This window comes from Pteronotus mesoamericanus, unplaced genomic scaffold (assembly GCF_021234165.1).
Source record: "Pteronotus mesoamericanus isolate MK-2021 breed Mesoamerican mustached bat unplaced genomic scaffold, CSHL_Meso_final scaffold_45, whole genome shotgun sequence".
Lineage (NCBI taxonomy): Eukaryota > Metazoa > Chordata > Mammalia > Chiroptera > Mormoopidae > Pteronotus > Pteronotus mesoamericanus.
In genome coordinates, this window is record NW_026555317.1 from 2,627,712 (window position 1) to 2,653,620 (window position 25,909).

Consider the following 25,909-nt stretch of genomic DNA (forward strand, 5'->3'; position numbering starts at 1 on the left):
CTCTGTAATAGCAAATAGGTAATTAGATTATCAATTCCAGCACCCTCCGCTTATCTCATTGGAGGCATTTAAAGCAATTAGCTCATCTATTTGTTCCCTTTAAAGAATACCAACCATGGCTCCCTGTGTCTGCTTGGAGAAATTATCACTTTAAGTGCCAAACGTGGGAAACAGAGTAGTATGTGGCACATAATGGGGTCCAATTCACAGCCAACAAAATGTTAGATTTGAGGGAATCCCCAAAAGGGTCCAAACACTTTGTCTAAAATCTCCCTCACAGGTGCAAGATTCAGGGAGATGGAAGAGATACAGAATAACACAAATAAACTTCTTCAGTAACTTGCCATTGATATTCTTTGGTTAGCATTTAAGGCTACAACATTTTACTATAGAGTCTTGGCAATAAAATGAAACATGAACATGCGTGTTGGAAAAAATAATAACTTCTGTAACTGAATCAAAACATAAAAACTAAATTTAAAAAAAATACAAGATCAAAGAGATGGTGTCACAAGAAGACCCCAAACTCACCTCCTTCCATGGACACACCAAAAATACACCTAAATATAAAGCAATTTCTTCTGGAGATTAACTGAGGGCAGAGTGACCAGCTTCTGCACACAAACAACCGAGGGGCCACATAGAAAAAGGTAGGAGAGATGCAGACACAGTAACAATAGGAACCCCACCACAATGCCCCACCCTGCTGTAGTAAAGAATATCAATGCAGATCTATCCACCTAAGGTACAGCAATAAAAGGCAGTTTAAAAGGTGTGTAGACTATACCTGAAGGAAAATTCACTTAATAACATTAAAGTGTCTGCCAAGTAGGCAGTGAACTGCTGGAACGCTGAGATGGAACATTCTGGCAACTGCTGTTTACTGTGTTCTCCCTCCAGCTTCATCGCATGGGCAAGAGCATGGTCCAGGCACACTAGGTAGCCACTGTGGTAAAACAGAATGGAAGTTCCTTAAAAAATGAAAAGCAGAACATATGATCCAACAATTCTATTCTGGGTATTTATCTAAAGAAAGTGAAAATACTAATTTGTAGAGCTATATGTGCCCCTATGTTCACTTGCAATATTATTTACAGTAGCCAAGATATGGAGGTAACCTAACTGTCCATCAATAGACAAACAGATAAAGAATAAGTGACACACACACATGCACATGCACACAATGTAATATCAGTCTTAAAAAGAGGATACAATCTTGCCATTTGGGATAACATGGATAGACCTAGAGGTTATTATGCTAAGTGAAATAAATCAGACATAGAAACAAATATATGATTTCACTTGTATGTGCAAAATAAAAAGCAAAACAAATGAACAAGAAAGTGAAACAACTCATAGATACAGTAAACAAATTGATGGTTGCCAAAGAAGAAGGCTTGGGAGGCAGACAAAATAGGTAAAGGGGAATAAGTACAAACTTCCAGCTATAAAATAAATATGTCATTGGGATGTAATGTACAGGATAAAGATTACAGTCAATAATATTGTAATAGCTTTTTTTTAGTAAAAAGACAATGAAAATTGTGATAATCATTTTGTAATACATAAAAATATCTAATCACTGGGTGCACACTTGAAATGATAGGATATTATATGTCAACTCTATGTCAAAAATTACAGAATCTGTCTCCATCCTATTCATGTTTATTCCAAACAAGGACTGATAGATAATCTAGTCATTCAGAAAGAAGAAACCACTGATAATGAGGATAAAGATTCTGGGTAAATGTTTAAATACTTTGAAATTTTGTTTTTGTGGCTACATCTTTATATAAACTGGATTCTTTGAAAGAAATTTTAAAGTGTAGAATTTTATTAAATACAGATGAAGAGCAAGTAGCTTTTGTTTTAAAATTGGCTGTCTCCGATCATTCCTTAATTACGAAGGGACTTACATAGAAATTGTCTATCTTGAAAAACCTTTCGTCTCCCTAGTTTCATTGATGTAGAAGTTAAAGCTTTTATCTCTTCTCCTGGGTCAATACATCAATTGGAAATACCTTTAAATGGGGCATAAACACACAGCAATTCATTTTTTAAACTTGTAGAGAGAATGAGCTTTGGGGAAAAACACACACACAGTTTAAATGGTGTTAAAGACTGGGGAAAAAATGCCTTGTATACAGTCTAAGAACTGAGTCAATGTGTGTTTACCCCATTAATGGCCTCCATGATGTGATTTAATGAATTCTGAGAAAACACCTGTCTCAAAATAGTCTTTTCTCAGAAGCCAGGACCTCTACCTTGGGCTTCTCCTTTGGAGTTTTGAGTGATTTAGAAGTTCAGTTATTTAATAAAGTAAAACATAGTGTATTATTAACCATGTAGCATCCAAACTCTTGGTTACTTTTTAGTATAGCAGTTACTACAGAGAGCAAATCCTTTTGAGTAATGGAGACGTAGGATTGGAGGGAGGAAATAAAATGTGCAGGAGAGAAGGTCCTAAACCGATTCGGAGCCACTTTACTGTCTTATCTTAAATCTCTTCAAGGGCATTACTGTTAAAACCATTAAAAGTAAAAATTTAATTAGTTTCTGCTTTCCCCCATGCATTAGTCTGTCTAATGAACCCGAATTATAACACAGGGAGTTTCCCACATCTGCCATCACTCTATTACATAGCCTGGGTATGGCAATAGACCAAGGTGAGGTGGACAAAGCAGGTGCTTCAGTGTCAAGCTGAGAACAAATCTCTAAATTTTCTATCTGTGAGCGTCAAAGAAGTCATTTAACCCTTCTAGTTTGATTATTTAATAATTGTCGGAAATGACAACTGTGTACAAAGTTCTTAGAAAATACAAAGTGGTTGGTAGAAAGAGGTTTTAGAAATGTATCCCTCTCTATAATATTTGGCAGTAAAACTATAATCCTACTTTTCCCATTAGATGAAGGTAGTAGTCTCAGACTCAGGTTCAGAGTTGGTGTTGAAGCAACTAATATTTGGATCAATTCTTTAAAATAAAGATAATGTCTGAAGAATCACTTTACCTAAAAGTTTTACTGAAAACTACCAGTTTAACAGAGAATGGAAAAAGTGAGTCTTGTAGTCATCAAATGACTAGGATAATTGGAGATCTAGATGTGCTCCTCTACTAAATTTAGAATATTTCCTTATAACTGTGTTTTTCAAACTGTCCATCTTACTGATTTCAACTTGTAGAATATTTGGGCCTATTCTAAAACCACGTAGTAAGTCATCTCTCAGTGTTTTATGATCTCCCATTCAGTCCTACTATATTTTCATTGGGAATTGCCCAGTGATGGATCTCACTAGCTTTCCTTCTAATTTTTTAAAATTGTATAATTTGAGAAAAATTCCCAAGATTACTTTGTTATCAGTACCTGGTCTACTTCTTTCTGAAAAAACTTGTCACTTTTTTTGCTAGAAATATTTACCAGCAAAGATCCTCTTCTTCTCTAATCTGCAAATCTCACTTTCATCTCTTACTAATATCAATGTCTTCCAGGGCAAGCTTTTCATCTTTAGACCATCTTCCATCTAATCCAACCTAAAAATCAATGAACTTATTTATTATAATAAAGTATATAATAAAACAGAATTTCCTTCCTTGTTATTTCACTGAGTCTGCTTTCTTCGACCTTCAGTGAACCCTGTTTGTATAAGCCCAATGATGTCATCTCTACCATTTTTAACACCAATAAGAACTTATCATTTCAATTACCTTTCCACATATTATTTTATTTTACTTCTCATAGTTATTTCTCTATTCTCTCTTCTTGTTTTATAGCAAGCATTTATGAATGGTATTAATTTGTTATTAATAGCTAATATTTAAATAAGATGTACTAAATATTATAGCTACTATGTATTGTGTTAATTTTGTTTATCAATCTGTGGAGTTACTGTAAGCAAGTCAATAAGTTTTCCATTAACCAAATAAACCATGAGAGTCATAAAATATCAGTTTTAAAACTCATTAGAATCATAGACTATTACCAATTTGAAAGATGATCTAAAAGTAGTTCTCAAAAATGGTCTGGAAATCATTGTTTTCAGCTCACCTTCTCTAAGAAATTTGAAGTTAGTCTCTGGTATCATTTTAGCCTAATGTCATTGTGCTTATGCTTTTGATTTTGGGTTAAATAAATAATTTAGTTAGTCTTTAAATAAACTCCAGATAATACTCACTAGTTTCTCACCAGCAGCAATGTCAAATTATTCTTTTGGAATTGGCCAGATTTTTGGCTGGGAAAAGTAGAAGCAATTTGGATAAAACTGAATCACTCATCAGAGTTTGAGACCTGAGACTCACACAGGTCTTCAACCATGAGTAAACAGAAAGTGTGACTGAAAGAAGGGCAATTTTTAGAGTTATACCACAAATACGAGACTCTCTAACCTAGCCTCCCCAACTTACTCTGTCTAATCTAATTGCATTTTAAATTTGCTAAATGTCTTTAAGAAACAGGCTTATGAATATCATATCATTAAGCCTTCATATTCTATGAGACAAGCTCCTTCTAGATAGCTTCGACTTGAAGTAACTAATTATAAAATATATGCTTATTACAGAATCATAATATTGGAAAAACCCTCAGATTTCATCTATTTAACTTCATTTTTTTTAATGAGTACACTGAGTCTCAAAGAGCATAAGTGATATTTTTTTCAAGGCCACAAACTTCATTAGTGACAGATTTGTGACAAGAATCCAGACTTTCTGATAACACAGTCTCTGTACTCACTCTGCTCAAAATGGAATTACCTGCATTTTGCTGTTGTTACCACACTACTAAAGGACCCATTAGATCTCTGCCGACATTGAATGGACTGTCAGTTACAGCTATTTAAAAGAGGTATTTCAGAAAGCTGTATTTTTATCCTTACTTACAATTTTATTTGAAATTCTGATAATTTCATTTTTTTCCTATATAGAGTAAGCTCTGACCTTTACTTTTAAGGGTTTTAACAGTAATTTTATTTTCTACAGTATTATGTGTATTTTTGCCATTGACTTCCAACCAGTGACTGGAACATGCAGGACAGGAAACCATCCTATTCTTTTTATTTAGCCAATTTCAACTCCACTCTCCCTTTGTTTATCATCATGATATACATAATGAGGCACACACTTACACTAGTTTCAATGTAATATACTGACTCTAGTCAAGCTGCTTGGAAACACGCTGGGCTGCTGTTCCCTCATCCCTCATTAGACTTCATCTTTCCAGAATATCTCTGAAGTGCAAGTATTTTCACAGTAATAAAAAAAAATGGTCTTAATAAGAGTTAAACATTTCAACAAGTGCCTTGTCCATCAAGTCCCAAAGCATAGATTAAATTGCTTACACGTCTTCAATTTCACCAACTTATTTTTAGAACTGTACTTTTTCAATGCGTTATTGGCCACAAGTCTGAGAACAGCAGGGTTAATATAGCACATGGTAGAGTTAGTCCATCTGTTCAGGTTTCCATCCAACCATGTTATTTTATGAGTTCTCTCTAGGAGATTTTTGGTTATCCAATTTGTAGTACTCTCTAATATAAACAGCCTGGTATCACTTGAGAAGCTCAGTGAGCCAAGCCAAATGATATGAAATTGCTAGCAGCATGTACAGTTAAATTAAAAATGTTTTAAAATGTATGTATTATATGTCATTTTCTCTTGGGACACAGGTTATACATGTTTATATAAACAACATTTGGTAATTCAATTAAACAAAAAGAAGAAAGGAATAAAAATCACCCATAATTCCCTTTGCCAAAGAGAAGTATTGTTAACCTTTTTGGTATATATCCTCCTGAATTGTATCAATTCATATATAGAAATCCTCTACATAAGTTTTAAAAATAATTTTATTTCCCATTTTACTCACAATACAAGATAAATATTTTCTCCTATAAATGAATATCTCTTCCTAAATGTTTACTAGGTATATATTATTTATTATTTTAAAATTATTAAACAAATTTAAATTACTGGACACTTTTATTAACATGTGACTGTTACCACTACTCATTCCCGAGAATTATTTTCCTAAAACATTTAAATATAAACAGCTTTTAAAAACTTAAGTGTGAATAGTTTCCGGATAGTCTCTAACACTGAAGATTAAAGTAGTTTGAGATTTATGCTTCTAGCTGATTTTAAAGATGAATGAATGGATTGGCATGTGGATTGCTTAGCATGATTGGTTAGACCAGAGGTTCTAAACCTTTTTGAACTTTGTCTATCTTAACATACAACGAGGAGTATAAACAGATTGTGTGGTGAAGTAAAAACAGAGAAGTCTTATTGCATTATAAATACATAAGGCAGATTCGGTCCTTTAAATTAAGATTCATTAAAGGTGTCCTTACCTATAGTCACAAGATACTAACTAGAAGTGCATCCAAACACAACACCCTGCAGAACCACATTTTCCATCTCCTCTTCAGCAAACCTCTTGTGCCCAGACCACATGATCATCAAATTAGTTCTAAAAAAGCAATAAAGGCTTTTTCTTCTGACAAGAAACATTTAATTAGAGCTGCACAGATATAATGCCTCCAGCATTCTAGCTCTAATCTCAACAGTAGCCTATTTTGTATGGAAATTTTGTGCTGATTTCATGGTGACTTCCTGGAAAAAGTCAACACAGTTCCTGGTCATTTCATGGACTGGAAAAAAATACATACAACAGTGATTTAATTATTATTTCATAATAAAATGTTAGTTTCCAAAAAGTTATCTCTACGTGTCAAGACTGAGGTGGTCTCATCTGTTACATCTCTGTAATTTTCATTTCCCGTAAACAGTTTCCAATACAAATGCTTAAGACCGCCATCATTCGCCCTTCAGAGAACACACCCAATTCAAAAGAAATAAATACTTCTAAGGACAAGGTGGTAGAAGAATTGATATACACTGCCTCTAATACTTATATGTGAATTCTAAAAATAAAACAAAAGAACACAAAACCAAGCTTATCAATCAGAAAGTAGATTAGTGGTTTCCAAAGGTGGAGGGTGAAGTGGAATAAAAGGGTGAAGGGGTCAAAGGTAAATATATATAGATATAGATATATAGATATACATATATAGTAAATAAAATAAATATGTAAGTATATATGTATATATAATTATAAATGCAAATGTATATAAATATGTATATGTATACAATTATATATAAGTATACGTGCATATATACACATGTATACATAACTTATCACATGGTATTTGCCTTTATCTGACATATCACATAACATAATGCTCTTGATGTCTATCCATGTTATCAAAATTGGAAAGATTCTATTCTTTTACATATATATTTTTGTATATATTGTATATATATGTATGTGTATATATTTTAATTCAGCCTTTCTTTAGCTGAAGATTCAAAGTAAACTAAATAAGTTATAAAATCAGATCACTGTTAAATGCAAAACAACCAACAAATTATACAAGAAAAGAAGCATGATTATAATAATATATTATTTGGCTCAGCTTTAAATAGCATTTACCTATTCATACTGCTATATGTTGAAACCAATGTCACCCCAATAAATTTAACAAAAAATGACATTTAAAATAAATAAATAAATAAATAAATGTTGAATATGGATTTAACCAAAAATTTGGGGTAATGAAATTTAGAAGGTGGCAGGTAAGATAGCTAAAACTTTATCTTCAAACTAAAAAGTGAGTAGATAATGACTAAAATAGAAAAATTGAGAAATAGAAATATAAACAAAAATAGAAGAATGGAATTAAATACAAAAAGAGTTAATAAGTTGAAAATGGTTATTTTTGTCTGAGGTGATGAACTCAGGAGTTGTTAGGCATATGTTGTTTGTTGCTCTGATTTGTCCTCTTTGATTTTTATAATAGATTTAGGTATTTTCATAATAAGAAATAAAAAATAAATGTCAAGGGTGACATGATTTAACCATAAGTTCTTCCCTTTACCCCAGTACAGTTTCTGTGTAAGTGGGTAATTGCCTTGAGACAATCAGGATTGTGTGTGTGCCCAGAAAAAGGAGCTCAATTAGATGAATTGGCCTCAATCCATTAAGCTAGGTCCTGTGGTAGGAAAGAGAGGTCCATAGAGTCAAGTAACAAATCTGCCAAACCCCTGGCCTGTATCCAATAGATGCCAGTAGCACCTCCTACCTGGGACAGCCCAAAATGTCTCAAAAAATTGCCAGATGTTCCCTTGGGAACAAAATCACTCCTGGTTGAGAACAACCAATATATAGTTACTGTCTTCTTGTTTTGTTTTTCTGAACAAGAAAGAGGTACATCTTGGTCTTAAAACTTCCTTTGTTTTAATCATTTTATTTTTTTCCATCACCATTTATCCCTCTTCCAGCTCCACCCAACTCCCTGCTCCCCACAATCACCACACTGTTGTCCATGTCCATGAGTTCTTTTTCTCTTTTTTTTTCCTTTGCTCAATCTCTCAGCACCCTACCCCATCACTCCCAACCCCAAGCTGCCAGCCTGCTCTCTGTCTACGAGTCTGTTTCTATTTTGTTAGTTCAGTTTGTTCATTAGATTCCACATATGAGTGTTAATCATGTGGTACTTGTCTTTCTCTGACTGGCTTATTTCACTTAGCATAATGTTCTCCAGGTCCATCCATACCGTCTCAAAGGGTGAAATTTTCTTCTTTTTTATGGCTGAGTCAAAACTATCAAGTACATATCACTCTGGTTATTCTTTGATTTAGAAGCTGATTTTCTGAAGCTTTGCATTCAATCACTTCACCTATGTATACTGAGAAGCTACTATGTAACAGGCATGTCTAAGACCCTAAGATGTAAAAATAAACAAGCAGAAACTGTTCTCCCTTCTCACAGAGCTTACACTCTTGCTGCAGAGTTAGAGAGTAATCAAATAATAACACAAATATGTAAGTTAAAACTGCAATAGATTCTATAGAAAAAAAATGACAGGGTATTTTGTAAGGACATTAGCAAAGCATCTGATGTGGCCTGGGGAGCAAGGAAACTAAATGACATTTGGATGATAGCTGAAGAACGTGAAGAATAAACTATGAGACAGAAAGGATAAAGGAAGAAATGGTGTATCAGGAAAGGGTAACTACATACGCAAGTATACTGAGATAGAAATAAAAATGGCAAATTTGGGAAGTCAAAATTTCTGTGTGACAAATGCAGAAAGCAAGAATGGACAAGGAAAAAGATGAAGCTACAGCAGTACACAGGTATCAGATTGTATTCAGTTTATAGGTGTTGACCGATCTTTTTTCTTTATTTTAAGAGCAAGAAGATTTCCATTGAAAGATTTCAGTTCAACAGATGGTTGACAGATACAAGAAGATTTAAATTTTTTAAATATCACTCTAGCTCCAGGACTGAAAACAGATTTGAGAGGACAAAAGTGCACTCAGGATGAGTTATGAAATATACCTCGGTGGCACTGGTGAGAGGAGGTGGGAGCCTAAATGCACACAGACTAAATGCTTGCTACAGGGAGATGGAGAGAAAAATCCAAAGAAGTTTTAGGCAGTAAAACTGACAATATTATTAATAATAACACCTAATCTTTTGTTTTGCTGAACTATGTACATTAAGTATCAGTGTGGGGTGCTCAGTGAAGCAAGCCCAGTACTCTATTATCCCAGCCACAACTATATTCAAGGGAGAGACTACACTGGCTTACATTTTTGTAGAGTGTCATTGGAACCTTTTTATGATTTAAGAGGAACTTAAAAGAGTAAAAACCAGGAAAATTCAAATTCATGCCATTTGGTTATTCTGAGGTATCATATTTTTAGAATGACTACTGATCAACCAACTGACTAGTGGACGCTTAAAAGATGTTATCTATTTACTTTAGAGAGAGGGGAAGAGAGGGAAAAAGAGAGGGAGAGAAACACTGATCAGTTGCCCCTCGTACGTGCCCCCAAACCCACCTGCAACCCAGGCATGTTCCCTAACCAGGGATTCAAACCTACAGCCTTTCACTTTGCAGGACAACACCCAACAAACTGAGCCACACTGGCCAGGGTGACCAGTGAATGTTTAAAATGCATATTCTAGTGAGTGAAACCCTTCAGAGTGTCTGCCACAGCATTACCAGGAGCATTACTGATTTGTGAGAAAAATTTGTTACCCTTTGACCCATTAAGCTGCCTTGTAGGTATTTAATTAAAAGAAGTGGGATACAAGTAAAGAGGTGTCAGCAAGTATGTTTCTAAGAAGATTATAAATAAACAATAAAGTTACGGAAAAAAATCATTTTGTAAGCAATGGCTCCAAGCTGCAGCAACAATCTTCGGATCCTGGAACACTAAGACCTTTTTCTTCCCTGAACCAGAAGTAGGTTGAATCTACTCTATGGAGTATCAGTTTGTCCTTCAAGTCACTTTTAATCTAAAAGGATTTTAAGACGTTACTGGGGAATGACTTAGCCAAAAATTATCAAAACTTATAACCCACAAGCAAGCATACTGCTGCCAAGTTAGGTTTTCCTAAAGCCTCAAATATTATTCTGATTTTTAAATTTTATTTTGTGAAGGAAACCCCAACTGGCTTTTCCAATTTCTCACTCCATTGCCAATCTTTCTAATCTTGGAAAAAAGTTCACAGCATTTCAGATTTGTACATAGTGGCAGGCAGAAACCTATAACCATAGTTGTTCAAAAATAAAAGAAGGTAAATAGAATTTATCTTTGATTTCCAGCATCCTTGTTTTTTAACTCCTTCCTCCTCAGTGGGAGCCAGTGCTTCATGATCTTTCTTTCCATTATCAATTGAAATCAATAAAACATCTGAAACTTCTTTTCTTATATCATATCATATTAATCCTCCCAAGGAACATGCATATTTTAACAAAGATCAAATTTATAAGTTTAAGTGCTTAATATAAAATTTTGAACTTCAGTAGCTATTAGAAAAACCAACACATTTTTTAATGACTATTTCGGTAATCTTTTGTGCATCCATTCCTTTTCCTCAATGGTTTTTCACTGTTCTTCTGAGATAAAATTTTAAGTTAATTTTGGATGAAAATAATATTTTATAGGATGTCTTGTAATATTCAAAGTTGAAGTTGTACCAAATTGAACAAAACAGGATTTTCCCAATTATTTTCTCAGAGAACTTTTTTTGTGCCTACTTTCATCCAAAGCACATCAAAATTTATTCATTTATCTAGTTTTCACATGTTAGCTTCATAAAAGCTGAAATTTGGGGGATAATTTTAGACATATTAAGATTTTGGGTAAATATCCTTATTTTAGTCTTTCTTGGGAAATTATTAATAATAGCAATAATGAAGAACAGAAAATGTTATTATTAAATAAATATCCAGATAACAGTATTGATGAGTCTTAAGATGATCCACTATGTTTGCCTATTGATGGATATTAACATGGATTGATGATATTTGAAATTCCAAAGATGGTCTGAGTGTACAAAATTAAATAATGAGAAGAAATATCATATATATTTTGAAACATAGCCCTTACAAAACAGCCAATTTTGCAAAATTAAGCAATGGATAAGATCAAGAAAAAGTGACCTTTTCCACCAACTAAAACAGATGTCAGAAATTCCATTCACTTTACCCTATACTTTACTGTAGAAATCTTTTAATGTTAAGTGGCAGAAAACATAATTCAAACCAGATTAGTTAATAATCAAGGCAACATGTAAACTGATAGAACCAGGGTGAATTTTAACCCTGATTCTATTTTCTGGCAGTTTCCCAGACTTCAGCACCCAGACTTCACCAAGGTTCTGTATTTACTGGCTACTAAATGAAATTGCAACACTGAAAGGAAAAGAAATCAACAGAGACAAGAGGGAAGCGGGGTGGGCAGGTGGGCAGGGAAAGGGAAGGGAAGGGGAAAGTCAAGGAACATATAGCAAGGACTCATGGACAAAACCAAAGGGGAAGAGCTGAGGGAGGGAAGGAGGGAGGGGGCAAGAGAAAGTGGTGGGGGAGAGGCAGAGACAAATGTATTTAAAAAATAAAGAAAGAAAGAAAGAAATGCTTGAAAAGAAAAAAAATAATAAAATAAATAAATAAATAAATAAATAAATAAAAGTCCTCTTCCTTTGGATTTTTCTTAAGAAGGAGAAAACATCTTTCCCAAAGGCTCACCACAAGCTTCACCTTGCATCTATCACTGACCTCAAATGAATCAGATATAAAAATAACCAAAGAAAAAGAATGTAAATTTTATAGTGAATAAATAAAGAGTACGGCCCTCTGAAGTAAATTTATATCATTAAGATATTTTATTTTTATAATGACAGCCATGGATAAAGTATTAAATGCTGTAAAATGTACTCTATGTAAGAGGACAGGGTAGTATGAATTAAATTTTAGAAATATTTCCCAAAAAGTAACTAAAAAATAACTTGAAATTTAAAGAGAAAGCTTTTTGAGTACTTGGCAATATATGTTTATGGAATACATAAATTATGTCAATTTATGATCATGGCAGATAAATAATATATAAGATTGTGATAAGATAAATAATATATAATATTGTGATAGCTGGAGCCAACTAAGACAGGAAAATGTGGGATTTGCTAAGTCCTCCAGGCATAGTGTCTGCAGGGCAGACTATGACGGCCTCTGCATAATAAGCTGAATGTCTAGACGGGAAAAAGGTGGTCTCAAGAGTTCTCTTTCTAGAGATCCAGGAGGCCTCTGCATGGTAGATTCTTAAATAAACTGCATTTATTTAATAAAAATAAAAATAAGCTTTAACATATATCCTCCAGAATCAATTGCCATGGACAATCTCAAATTAGTGTTAATTTTAATCATGTTAGCAGAATGGATAATTATGACGATTCACTAATGAGATGAAGATGGAAGCTTTTTAAACTAAGAAATGCAAGCAGAAAGCTAAGAAAAGAGCAAATCAAAAAGGGTCTCTTTAAAAACAAAAAAAGTGAGAACCAAGGAAACTTTGGCAATGTCATACAGAGAGTCTACTCCAGGCTAAGAGGAAATGTTGATATATTACTGCTGTTTGTGCTTTGCTTTTGGAAAAGAAAAATCCAGTTCTTCCTCCTGGGTTTCTCCTTTACTCTTACACTACTACCACACTCACAACACTCCTGATACCAGATGTATTAGGGTTAGGCCTCACAAAAAGCAATTTTCTGTGACACCCACTTGGGTGTCCTGAAATTTAATTCAATTCTGACAGTGTCTACTCAGACATAACACTAGCTCCCACAAGTTAAGGGCTCAGTCCCATGAGACTTCCCCCTATTTCAGATGCCAGTTTCATGTAGTAGGTTTCCAGCTTACTGACAACTTCTGTCGAAGGTGGCTACAAACCCAAGGTTCCCATGAATTCTACCTTGGATTTGTTTATTTGCTAGAACAGCTCACAGAACTCAGAGAAACAGTTATGTTCACTAGTTTATTAAAGGATATGATAAAGGATACAGATGAATGCCCAGATGAAGCAATATACAAGGCAAAGTTTAGAAGGTTTCTGAGCACAGGAGTTTCTTTCCCTGTGTAATTGGGGTGTATCACCCTTCTGGAATATGGATGTATTCGCTCACTTCAAAGCTCTCTGAACCTCTAACTATTGGAATTTTTATAGAGGATCCATCACATCGGCATGATCAATCATTAGCTCCATTTCCAACCCTTCTTTCTTCTCTGAAGAGTGGGAGATGGACCTGAAAATTACAAGATTCTAATTGTTGCTTGGTCTTTTCAATGACCAGCCCTATCCAGGAGCCCGCCCAAGGATTCCATCCAGAATCTCCTCATTAGAACGAAAGATGCTCTTAAGGCTTTTATCTCTTACAATTTTACAAGGGTTTTAGGAGCTCTGTTTTAGTAACCAGAGGCAGAAACCAACATTTTTATTTTTTATTTTACAGCTTTCTTAAGTTTTGTGTTTGAACAAAACTGGAAAATATGATATTTGTTTAAAAGAGACAGAGTGTGAGAACTAAACCTGGCTAAATTACATATTTGAAAAGCAGGGACTATTTATGAATCTAAGGTAAGGGTGAAAAGAGTTTACCTGAGAGGAATATATATGGAGGTGGTGGTGACGAGGAGGAAGTCAAAGCACATACTAACTTCCTCTTTTACATAAAATAATATCTTCACCATTTATAGAGTGCTAAACATGTGGCTGGAATTGTGCTACATGATTTAAGTGCATTATCTCTTTTAGCCCTCACACTAAATCTGAAGCTCAGAGAAATTAAATAATTTTACGAATTTTGCAAAACTAGCTAGCAATGAAGCTGGATAGCAGCCAAATTCCACCTTACTCCAGGGCCTACTCTCACCTATCTCATTACACCGCAGAAACATTGGCAAGAAGTAATCTTATGACAAGTACTTACTTTCTTAGTATTATCTATGAAAGCTAAAGTGAATCATCTGAAACATGGAAAAATTTCAAATATTATCATCAGGAGCATCCTTAGAGTCCTAATCTTACAGAAAATTAAATTATGACAGACGTGCCATAGGTAGAAAATTCTGAACAAAGTTAGTCTGCAAAAAATTCTTCCCTGGGAAACAAATGAATCATCCAAAAGATAGAAACCTAAAGAATTTACCATGCAGAGGCCTCCTGGATCTCTAGAAAGAGAACTCTTGAGACCACCTTTTTCCTGCCTAGACATTCAGCTTATGCAGAGGCCATCATAGGCTGCCCTGCAGACACTATGCCTGGAGGACTTAGCAAATCCCACATTTTCCTGTCTTAGTTGGCTCCAGCTATCACACCAAAATATCATAAACTGGGAGGCTTAAGCAACATAAATTTATTTCTCATGGTTCTGGAGGCTGAGAAGTCTAAGAGCAAGACACCAGCAAGATAGGTTTCATTCTGAGGCTCCCTTTGTGTGTTCACATGACCTCTTCTTTGTATGTGCTGAGGGAGAAATCTCTCCATTCCTGTTCTTTCAGGGCCACAAATCCTATCAAATTAAAGCTTCACTGTTATAACCTTATTTAGCCTTAATTACCTTCTAATGGCCCTGTCTACAAATTTAGGCACATTAGGGGTTAGGGTTTCAGTCCCTCAGATTTAGTCCATAGCAGTCCTAAAATTTATTTATACAGGCATGCTGATTTCTATTAATATGACCTTGTGAGAAACAGAACTTCCATGCAGGTAAGATATAGGGATATCTTATAGATAAAATTTATATTGTTACTTAAACGTTTATATTTTGTAATAAAAGTGAATTCTAAGTAAAATAGTTACTTAAGCAGAGATTTCTAAGTCCCTCTTTCATTATTACAATTAACAAGATCAAGGAAGTGAGGAGATAAGAAATAACCAGGACCATAGGGCCATTTCCTTCCTCAAAATAGAGGAATAGTGCAAGTAGAGACAAAAATGAAGAAAAGCACATGAGACAAATGATCAGCTCCACATGAAAAAACAAAATGTGTCAAGGGAACTACAGAAAGAACATATTAGCAAAAGTCATTATCACCTTCTATCAATATTAGAGGAAAAGCTGAAGAATAAAGCTGGCTTATTGGACAAATGAGATCACAACAGTATAATGCGTAGATTTCCTTTCTTTGCTGTGCGATAACACTACTCAGAAGCAACTGTGCTGAAGGATCAAGTTATTATTGTAATCACGTCAAGTCAAAAAGCAAGATGACTTTTACCTTACTGAGGAAGGACTCCTCTTCCATGTGACAGCAGTAGCATTGGAAACGAGTCTGGACATGGCCAGGAAGTATGCCTGGAGTAAAGGCCAATCCAAAAAAAAGAGGGAATCAAGAATACTGGTCCCAGGCTCAGGGTTGTATTAGTTTCTTATTGCTGCTGTAACAAACTGCCTCAAAGTTAAAAGCTTAAATCAACAAGTTTATCATCTTACAGTTCTGTATGTGGAAAATCTGACACAGATCTCATCGGGCTAAAACCAAGGTGTTGGCAAAGCCACCTTCCCTTGTGGAGTTTTGAAAAAGAAATGTTTCCTTGACTTTCCCCTCTTCTAGAAGCCACCTGCATTTCTTATTTCATGGCCCCATTTCCCTATCTTCTTCTTTTTTCCTTTCTTCTTTTTCATTTTTTTGAAAGTTTATTTTATTATTTTTAAGTACATTTGGTATACAATATAATATTGGTTATAGTAGTTTCTGGTGTATTATATAGTGATCTAACATTTTTATGCTTACATGATTATGCGTACATGTGATCACCCCACTAATTTCAGAAATCATCTGTCACCATGCAAACTTACCGCAATAATATATATTATATAATTAACTATATTTCCCTTCATTTTTTCAATAATCTTCCCATCCCCTCCCTTCTAGTAACCATCCCTTTGATCTCTATTTTGTTGTGTCTATATTCTCTTTTGTCTGTTTGTTCTGGTTCTTTTGTAAGATTCCACACATAAGTAAAGCCATATAGTATTTATCTTTCTCTACTTATTTCACTTAACATAATACTCTCTAAATCCATCCATGTTTCTGCTTATGGCAAGATTTCACTCTTTTTTATTGCTGAGTAATATTCTATTGTGTGTATATGTATGCATGTTCTTTATCCATTCATCTATTGATGCATACCTATGTTGCTTCCATATCTTGGTTAGTGTAAATAATGCTGTAATGAACATAGGGGTACATATATCTTTTTGAATTACTGTTTTTATTTTTTCAGATAAATACCCAGAACTAAAATTTCTAGGTCTCTGGTATATCTATTTTTAGTTTTTTGAGAAATCTCTATACTGTTTTGCATGGTGGCTGCACCAATTTGCAGCCCCACCAACAATGCACAAGGGTTCTCTTTTCTCCACATCCTTGCCAACACATGTTATTTGCTGACTGTTTCATAACAGCTATTTTGAAAGATGTGAGGTGGTATCTCATTATGTTTTTGATTTGAATTTTTCTGATGATTAGTGATGTTGAACATCTTTTAATCTCTCTGTTGGCCATCTGTATATCATTTTTGGAAAAATGTCTATTCATTTCCTCTACCCATTTTTTGATTGGATCATTTATTTTTTGTTATTGAGCTGTATGAGTTCCTTTTGTATTCTGGATTCAACCCTTTTTCAGATATATCATTAGCAAATATATTCTCCTACTCAGTACACGTCTTTGGGTGGTTTTGTTGATGGTTTCATTTGCTAAAGAGAACTTTTTTCATTTGAAAAAACTTTAATTTGATGAAGTCCCATTTGTTACTTTTCCTATTGTTTCTCTTGCTCTCAGAAACATATTCTAAAAGATATTACTCAGACTAGCTTTATCTTTTAGATATTGCTCAGACTAAAAGATATTACTAGTTGTAAACTAGCTTACTGCCTGTTTTCTTCTAGGAATTTTATGGTTTCAAGGCTTAAATTTAAGGCTTTAGCTCATTTTGAGTTTATGTATATGGTATAAGACAGTGGTCCAGTTTCATTTTTTGGAGGGGGCACGTACTGTCCAGTTTTCCCACAACCACTTGTTGAAGAGACTGTCAATTTTCTATTGTATGTTTTCATCTCCATTTTTTTGTAGGTTTTTTGTCTCCTTTTGGTTCAGGATAAGGCTGGCCTCATGGAATATGTTTGGAAGTATTTATTCCTTCTCAGTTTTGTGGAATAGCTTGAAAAGGTTAGGTGCTAATTCTCCTTTGAATGTTTGCTAGAATTCACTTCTGAAGACTGTTTTTTTGTTTGTTGGAGCCCTACCTCAATCCACACAGCTAGCAATGGGCTTATCTGAATAATCCAGGATAATCTCCCTATTTTAAGGTCAGGTGATTAGCAACCTTGATTCCATCTGCAATCATAATTCTGTAATTCCAGTTTGCCAAGTAACATGACATATTCACAGGTTCCAGAATTTAGGAAGTGAACATCTTTGGGGGAAGGATTATTCTGCCTACCAGAGGTGTTAAATTCAAAAGGAGAATTCATGAGAATTTAAACAGTCATATTATGACTGCCCTCACTCATAGGCCCATACCCACTCTTCTGAATAACTAATGGAAGTTAAACATGATATAACCCTGTTTAGAATGAAAGAGAAAGAATCTACTTGTACCCATATGAAAAATGAAGGGATTCTAGGAAAATTACACAAGTTATACCGAACAAGAATCAAACCCAAAAAAGATGAAAAGCAGATAAAAATCAACATGAAGGCTCTGGAAATAATTGGAAAAAAATGAAGACATTATTAACATCATGCTCAAAAGGATTAGAAAGGGCAGAAGAGGGAGATTTACTCCAAAAACAAAAGTACACTTTAAAGAGAATCATTTTCCTTTGTTCTCAATAAAATTTAAAATATAAAATAAAAGATGACAGATGAGATAAGAAAGCAAACTGAGATGAAAGGGGGTTTGATGCAATGTAGCCAGGAATTTTTTTTTAAAAAGTACAATGGTTGAGATATAAAATGTTTCAAATAACTTAACAATGCTACCCCAGTACTATCAAAAGTACTAGCAATAGTACTGAAAATGTTTCTGCTATTTGGAAGGAGAATCAGAACTTTCCCCATAATGTATATGAATAGGACCTATTTTAGAATCTAATGAAAAGCATAAATTTCTTCCCAGGAAAGACCTTTATAACACTTACAATTTTGAATTTTTGAATAAAATTTTAAGTATATGGATTCTTAATTTGATGTGAAAATGAAGTCATCTTTATCTCTTTATTCCTCTGTACTTTAGACCTATTTTCTAGTACATTCTAGTTCTGATAAGAGTGATGAGATAGCAAAAAAAGGGGAAGGCGATACACAGCTCAGTAATCAAAATCTCTGGAGGTGAACAGGATCTGATTCTAGATGAAGCAGGAGCTGAAACTTAGAGTAGCAAATAATTGTTGACTTTGTCCACCTAGCAACTGTAATTTCCCTCTCATTTCATTTTGTTTCCTGTGTAACTGGCAATTACAACACCTTTCTTCACCCTATCTTGGGGGATTGATGTGGAGCTTCTGCTGGATCAATCATAGTACTCCAGCACACTAGGAAAATTATTTGTTCAACGATGATCATGTGACCCAGAAAAGTTAATCTAGTCCTGTGGGTCTTGGATAGATTAAAGACAGAAGTTTGTTTTCCTCTACCAGTATTAAGGTGTGATAATATGAATCTTACTCTAAGACCAAACACTGTTATTTTGGAAAGGGTCTGAAATGTATCCAAGGAATCACAAGAGAAGCCAGTCATGGTTAGTTACACTAATCATGGACCATCTTTTGAATTATATTTTTCTAAGTCTGGTTCCTGTCACTTACAGTAATTAAGTTTTGTCCTATATATTTATGTAGATTTTTTCTCAATTCAGTTTAATTCATTATAAAATTAATAAAAATTCATCTCAGATTCTGATACTAGTTTGGCTGTTGGTTTGAATTTTCCTTTTACCATAATTATTGATGGCATTTATTTTCTTCTTTATCTTCATAGTTTTTTAACAAGAGACTAGAAGTTGAAAGGGAGAGTGCTGGCCTGAAGACATTTTCACCTGGAATTTCTCAATTTTACAGTAGCTTTTTATGTATCTTGATAGGTATCTGGTGTTCTTTGTTATGGGGAGAACAGAAGAGGGTATGTATATAGTTGATTCAGGAAAGTATCATCAATGATGTTATCACCATTAATAAAAAGTTATTCTGTAACATGCCACCTGAACAATGCCAACATTTTGTCATACTGGTTACTTGCTAATTACAAGTGGGTAATGATCTTATATGATGGGGAGATCCACTGTCCACTCCTCTAACTAAATGATAATACTTGGCATTATTAATAATGGGACAATCTGACATTATGTGACTTCCACTGTAATTTAATACAAAGTATGCATCATCTATGAAAGATTTCTGGCTGAAAAATTGAACCTGACTATAAACAAGCCTCTAAATTTAAATTTAGACTTCGCAGAGGGAAAATAACCAAACAAATCTTGAATGTGGGACCTTCTATAAGAAAATTGGCTTGGTCTCATTAAAAGTCAACATCAAATGAAAAGGAAATCTACTCAATGAGAGAAAATATTTTCAAATAATATTTCTGATAAGGGTTAATATTTAAAATATGTAAGGAACTATACAATTCAACATCAAAAAAAAAACAAAGAATTTGATTAAAAAATGGGCAGAGGACCTAATTAGGCATTTCCCCAAAGAAGACATGGAGAAAGCCAGTGGATACACAAAAGATGTGAAAAATCACTAATAGCAAGGAAATATAAATCAAAACCAAAATGAGATATCACCTCACACCTGTCAAAATGGCTATTATCAAAAAGTCAACAAATAACAAGCATCGTAAAGGGTGGATGAAAGGGTAAACCCTCATGCACTGTTGGAAAATTGTAAATTAGAGCAGTCACTATGCAAAACAATATGAAGATTCCTCAAAAAAAAGTAAAAATAGAACTATTATGCAACTCAGCAATTCTGGATATGTATCTGAAGAAAACGAAAACACTAATTTAAAAAGATATATGCACCCTTATGTTTATTGTAACATTACTTACAATAGCCAAGATGTGGAAGCAACTGAGGTGTCCATCGATGGATGTATGCATTAAATAGAAATAGAGATAGAGGTTAGATAAATACATATATATATATATATATATATATATATATATACACACACACACACACACACACATACAAACACATATACATAGGTCAGCCTAGAAGGTATCCAGTCATGTAATATTAAAAAGAGAGGCATTTATTGAAGACACAACATACAAGAAACAAACATTGTATATAGAACAATGATGCCTCAGTCCCCTTCCAAGTAGGCGCCTTGGGATCTCTCGCAGTTTTCCCAGTTGCCATCAGCTGCCCAATCGTATTTTCCTGAATCTCATCAATGGTCTGAAATCTCTTCCCCTTCAAAGGTGATTTTAGTTTGGAAAAAAGCCAAAAGTCACAGGGCACCAAATCTGGGCTGTAGAGGGGCTGAGTCACCTGGTCAATTTGATGTTTTGCCTAAAAACTCTGTACAAGACATGATATATGAGCAGGCTTGTTGTCATGATAAAGCTTCCAATCACCAGCTTCCCATAGCTGCAGACTTCTGAATCATTTGAACAGTTTCTTCCAAGGAATCTTCACACTTAACCCAAAATTTGATGCAGATTCATTGCTCTACCACCCCGTACACAGCTCACTCAACAGCACCTACCGTCCCCACTGACTAGTACAGTAAAGTCGTCATTGTTCACACATGTGTATTTCAGTCACTCCCCTTGGCTACCAGGTCACATCAATGTCACACAAACCTTTCTCATTATATTAATGGCAGGACTTTTTCCAGACAGACCCCATATATAATGGAATATTACCAGCAGTAAAAATAGAATGAAATCTTGTTATTTGCAACATGAATGGGCCCAGAAGTTATTATGCTAAGTGAAAGAAGTTAAACAAAAAGGACAAACATTGTATGGTTTTATTTATATGTGGAATCTAATAAATAAAACAAACCAAATTAAGCCAAAACAGACTTATAGGTACAGAGAACAGCTGATGTTTGCCAGAGGATGTGGGGGTTGGTGAGATGGGTAAAACAGGTGAAGAGGAACGGGATTTACAAACTTCAAGTTATACAATCAATAAACCATGAGGATGTAGTATACCACACAGGGAATATAGTAAACAATACCATGATAACTTTGCATAGTGACAGATGGTTACTAGACTTATTGTGGCAATCACATCATGCGGTACATCAATGTCAAATCACTACGTTATACACATGAAACTAACATAGTATTTTATGCCAACTATACTTAACAAAAAAAAATCAACATTCTTTAAAAGGTGGCAAAATCTAAAGAGATATAAAATTCAAATAAAATCCTTAAATTTTAGTTTATACTTGTTTCCAAAAAACAACTATAAAAATATTCTAGCAACAAATGTGGGTATTTGAATGGGAACTAGATAATAATAGATCATATTAGAACTTATTAAAAATTTCAAACTAAAAATGTACTTTGAAAAAATAAATAAATACAAATTTCATTTGAATATAGAGAGGTAGAGAACATGTAACTAGAACAAGAAAGTTTGATTAGACTTTAATTGTAAATATTGGGCAGGATTTTGATAAATATTTTTTAAATAAAAAAATCATTTTGTTGATCCATTTATGATGGCCATTCTAATCAGCGTGAGTCCCAAAACGCCAATTCAAAAGAACCTATGCACCCCAATGTTCATAGCAGCACAATTACAATAGCCAAGTGTTGGAAGCAACCTAAATGCCCATCAGTAGATGATTGGATCAAAAAGATATGGTACTTTTACACAATGGAATACTATGCAGCAGAAAGAAAAAAAGAACTACTAAACTTCATAGCATAAACTTCAACAGCATAGATGGAACTAGAGAGCATCATGCTAAGCGAAATAAGCCAGGGGGCGAAAGACAAATACCATATGATCTCACCTATAAGTGGAACCTAACCAACAATACAAAGATGCAAGGAAAATAAAACCAGCAACACTGAAAGGAAAAGAAGACAACAGAGACAAGAGGGAAGGAGGGAGGGGGGCAGGGGAAAAAGAAGGGAAGGGAAAGTCAAGGAACATATAGCAAGGACTCACGGAAAAAACCAAAGGAGTAGAGTTGAGGGAGGGAGAGAGGGAGGGAGGGGGCAAGGGAAAGTGGTGGGGCAAAGGCAGAGATAAATGTAGTTGAAAAAATAAATAAATTTTAAAAAATTTTAAAAAATCATTTTACATTGAGGAGGAAACTGAGCAACAATTGAGAGGAAGAAAGAGTAGTGTGAGTTCTGAGGTCTACTTTATTAGTACCAATTAGGGTAAAAAAGAAGTTTTTGAGCCTGAAATAGATTCACAGAATCATTATTAGAGATGGAAGTTATGACAGAGACCGTTCAGTCCAATACACACATTTTATTGATGTGATAACCTGAGGTGCATAGCAGCACTATTCACAATAGCCTAAAGGTAGAAACAACCCAAATTTCCTTCAGTAAGTTGAGGGATAAACATACAATGGAGTGTTTATTAAGCCATAAAAAGGAAAAAGTACTGAAACATATTACAAGGTGGATGAACTTACATGAATGAAAACATGCCAAGTGAAAGAAACCAGACACCAAAGATCTCGCCTTGTATTATTCTATTTATATGAACTATCTAGATAAGTCAATCCAGAAACAGAAAGCAGATTTGTAGTTGTCAGGGGTAGAGGAGAGGAAGGATCAGGGAGTAACTGTTTAATGGGTATAGGATGTTTGGGATGATCAAAATGTTTTAGAACTAGATAGAAGCCATGGTTATACAAAGTGGTGAATGTAGTAAATACCACTGAATTATTCACTTTAAAATAGTTAATTTTAGATTATGTAAATTTTACCTCAATTAAACGAATCAGTTAAGTTTCAGTGACCTGGGAGTAGGGCTAGTCACTAACAGATCCATGAATAGAACCTGGATTACCTGGCTTCCAATACATCCTGAAGCAAAGCCCTGATTACTTGGCTGAGCAGGTAAGACATGATCTGGTAGGAAATAGGATGCCAACTGATATTTTTCAGTAAATGGAAGACATTTTATGATTGACTATTTATATGACCTTGTTTTACTATACTTGACCATTGTACAATGCAGGTATTAAAGTACCAGAGCACTGACCCCTCCACAACCCCCCAACGTGGTTGAAAGTTTGGTTATGACTTCAGTTGGCCCTTTGTGGCCATTTGTGGTTTCCCAACTGTGGATCAACAATATTGCTTCTCATCTTCCACTGATTAAATCTGTTGATGTGAAACTCAGGAATATGGAGGGCAACTGTGTATTTATTGAACCAAATCTGCATATAAGTGGACCCATACAGTCCAAACCTAAAGCAGATATCGTCAAATGCCTACCTTTGAATCCTACATGAAACTGAATATTATTTTATCAATAAATGGTTAGATTCTAAATTTTTCTTCTTTTTCAGTTTAGATAAACTTCAGTTGTATATATGTTTGTCCATCAGAAAATATTTAATTTTGTTAAATTGACATTTATTGGTAATATCTTAAAAGATACATAAAGAAAAAACAATGCGGTGATATAATACTGAAATTTAAATAATATTCATAACATTCAAAATGCTATTTGTGTATAGAAAGGCTCTTTGTAAGATTAAACTCACCAGATTCAATGAATGTATTTTTGTTCCTTCAAGTCAAGTAACTATAATAACGGGCTATAGAAAATAATAGGCCAGGAGTGATAAAGATGAAAGACAGAGAAACTAACAATGCTCCCACTGGATTTGGATCTGTTGAGCCTATATATTTATCTTGTATCTCTTGCTGAGGATATAATATGGTGCACGTGATTTCAGTCATTATTAGTCTGATTGTAGTTTTGCTTTGCTTTGCTTCCTCAATTTGCTCCAAAATTAAGCATTTGTTATCTTAATTTAATTTACATGGTGATCTGTATCTTTCTGGAGGAATCCTGATTCTAACATTTGCTTTCACATGTATTCACTACAAGTGACTTACCAAAAGTCTCTCGCCACCAAAAAGGGCAGTTCTCCCTCTTACCACGGATACCTAGACAAAATTAATTTCAAAAAACAAAAAAGGAATAATTCTTCTCTTTGGATTTTATCTTAATAGAATTTCATATCAGAGTCACATCTTGGTGTGATAAAATTTCCTATATAGGCTTGTACTCTACATCTTCAAAATGCTCCTCTGGGAATGTTTCAGGGGCATTAAACCGCAAAGACAGATTTAATGTCTCTCTACGTGTGTCCGCATGTGCATCTGTGTGTATGTGTTTGTGTGTGAAAGCTAAATGTTTATGTTTATGCTTTTAAAATGAATCCCAGTATATCACAGAATGAGCTCTTGTCATTTACAAGAAATTTATTTCACTGGTTGTAAGAAATAATCTCATTCTTTCCCACAGTGGTGACTGTGTTCCACGGAGCACTAACAATTCCCTGGCTTATCTGCAGCCTTGTTTATGTTACAAGCTAATGTACATGGCAAGGCAGATGTCTTTTCTTTGTAGAACTTAATAATTTACTCATAATGTTTAATCAAAACTAGACACTGCCTCAATGGGATTTTATCACAAACTGTGCTGGTCTTTCCATTAACTTTGACAAGAATTTTTTTAATGGCAAGTGGAAATAGATGCAGCAGACAAAATTTGAGAAGTGCCATCCTAAATCATGAGGTTTTGTGCAAAATTACAAGTCAAGAAATGATAAACACACAAAGATCGAAAGCCTGATTTTTGGCAATTCCCATCAAAAAGTCTTAAAATGATGCATATCCTTTCACCCAGCAATTCCACTCCTAGAAATTTATTCTAAGGCCATAATCCTAGATATACAAGAATACAGCTATGGGAATGTGCATCACAGTCTTCTTCATAGGAGTGAAGGCTTAGAAACAACTACGTCCAACACAAGGGAGTTGGTTAAATGATAGCATTCATATAACTGGATAATATACAGCTAACAAATATGTTGTTGGAAAACATATTTAATAGCAAATGGACATAGCATAGACTTAATTGACAGTATCCAAAATCACCTGCTCACCTGTAATAAAACCTTGATTTTATTTGGGATGGCAAAAAAGCAAGCTAAAATCTAAAAGAGCTGACCAATAGTATTTAGCTAAATGTGGTTTGATGAGTTTCCAAGAGAGATTTTTAGACAATACTATATAGCTTTCATTTAAAGCTCCTTTTATTTTCTTGCTTTCTTTTAATTCTAGCCTGCAAAGCCAACTCTATGGCTGTTTCAGGAGCTCTCTTATAACCTGGAGAATGGAGGCCACATGTAAAAGATGGTGAAATGGAAAGGTGGAAGATGGCGGGGGTCTGGAGAGTCTGTGGAGCCGTCAGTCATTCCAGACTGAACTGTCTAATTCTGGAATACCTCCTAATTTGTTAAGGCAACTATTATCATGTC